At 57.4% G+C, this 1,995-nt stretch overlaps 1 protein-coding gene across 1 annotated transcript in view; it reads right to left on the bottom strand.

Annotated features, from left to right (window-relative positions):
- The window catches only part of STIM1 (stromal interaction molecule 1), a gene marked incomplete at both ends in the record, with an annotated part of 31,630 nt that overhangs the window by 9,954 nt on the left and 19,681 nt on the right, over nt 1-1,995 (bottom strand). The gene's annotated exons all lie outside the window — the stretch shown is intronic.

Genomic DNA, 1,995 nt, shown 5'->3' on the forward strand with positions numbered 1-1,995 from the left:
GTGGTCCTGGGGTGTCGGTTGGTGGGTGGGCTGCCAGTGCACATTGCCGGCTCGTCTTCAGCTTCTCATCCCCCAACACCCCCCAGTCCTTCTCCCCAGGGCTGCTCTCCAGCCATTCTCCTCCTGGATTTTGCTCTCGATGCCCTTCCCGATGCCCAGTGCACGCTCCCCACAGCCTTGACTACACCCACCCCTTCCTGTGCCGATGCCTCTTCGTTTCCCATGAAGACGAGCGTTTTTTTTTAAAGATTGCTGAAACCTGGATCTTTTCCCTTAACATGTTATTTAGCTCAGTCACGTCTCCCCAGGTCTGGCAGAGGCGGAATTTCCAGCGAGCCAAAAGCACCCGGTTCCACGCAGAGATCTGAAACCCCGTGATTTATCCTGGAGAGCATCCTACAAGCAGCCCAGAGGCACCGCACAGGGCAACTACTTCTATTATGGGTGTGATTTAGTCCTGTTGGGCGTAACATTGTCTAAATAATTCAAAAAGTCCAAAATGCAGGACAGCAGACCCCAGGCAAGGCTGTTTGCCCCCCTGACACCAGGCGCTGCTCCCACCAGGACTCTGACCACGCGCTGCAAACCTCTGGGATTTCGGAATATGGAGGAAAATTGGGCAGGAAATCTGCCGCTAGGCATCTGGGGGAGAGAAGTGCTCCAAACATCTGCAGGAACAGGGGTTTTAGGGGACGGGGGAGAAGGGAAGCGGTGCAGAACAGCCAGGGACGGGGCGTTGGGAGGAGCCGCTGCAGCGCCGTGCTCGGAACACAAGCCCTCGGTTCTGCAGGGGATCAGGAGTCGCTCTGGGTGTCCGCATTCTCCTGTGAAGGTTTCTAAGACCCCTTTTTGGTCACTAAGCAATAATTTATAAAGTGAGGAATGTCCTCTGGGTCCGTGGCCCGAGCTGGGGTCGTGGCTGGGGGGCAGAGGGTTGGTAGGAACGACCTCTCCCAGCAATACGCTGCTTCTCCATCCCCTCCGCTGGACCCCAGCAGGAGCTTCCAAACCCTCCAGGATAATTTCCAAGAAGGTGCAAAAGGTGGTCTTGTTCTAATATTCCCTGAGACCCAGGAATATCTGAAATGGGATGAGTTTTCCGGTCGGTGGGAGTGACTGGTTAATGTTTTCTGTGTCTACAGCTCAGTGGGAGGTGATGGTGTTACAGCCACACAGTGCGGGTCGGGGGGAACACCGGTACTCACCCTGGCAGCATCCCTCCCGAAGGCCTCTGAGAAACAACAGAGCGCGTCAGTCACCCTGAGAGCTTAACAAATGTCACGTGGGAGGGGAAGGGGAAGGATGAGACCCTGCCTCCTCCGAAAGCCAGGAGCAGGGCGGGTGCAGGGGCTCGGGGTTACACCAGGAGGGCTCCCCATCCTCATCTAATGGCCCAAAATCCCTGAATTTCTGTGTGGGTGGATATGGACACCCCAATGCATGTCCGGAAACGGAGGTCAGGGGCTCTGGGGAGGGGGAATGATGCTGGATTACGAAAGCAAAGCTGGTCCCAGGCGCCTGTGCTGTCCAGGCTGTTGGTGTTCCCGGCAGGACGGAGATTTGCCGTTTGCTGACTGTTTGCACACCGAGGCTGCGCTGCCCTGTGGCACCTGATGGCCCAGGACACTTGTTTCTCCCTTTCAGTGGAAACTCTACATTCTTGTCTCGCTTTCTTAGAATCACAGAATCCCAGGATGGTTTGGGTGGGAAGGGACCTTGCAGCCCGCCCAGTGCCAACCCCTGCCATGGGCAGGGACACCTCCCACTAGCCCAGGTTGCCCAAAGCCTCATCCAGCCTGGCCTTGAACCCCTCCAGGGATGGGGCATCCACAGCTGCTCTGGGCACCCTGGCCCAGGGTCTCCCCATCTTTCCTGGAGACCCCCCAGAAGATCTGCCAGAAGCTCTCCCCGGAGCCTTCTCTTCTCCAGGCTGCACACCCCCAACTCTCTCAGCCTGTCCTCGCACGTGAGCTGCTCCAGCCCTCGCACCATCCC

Source organism: Pterocles gutturalis, unplaced genomic scaffold (assembly GCF_000699245.1).
Source record: "Pterocles gutturalis isolate BGI_N339 unplaced genomic scaffold, ASM69924v1 scaffold17441, whole genome shotgun sequence".
Lineage (NCBI taxonomy): Eukaryota > Metazoa > Chordata > Aves > Pterocliformes > Pteroclidae > Pterocles > Pterocles gutturalis.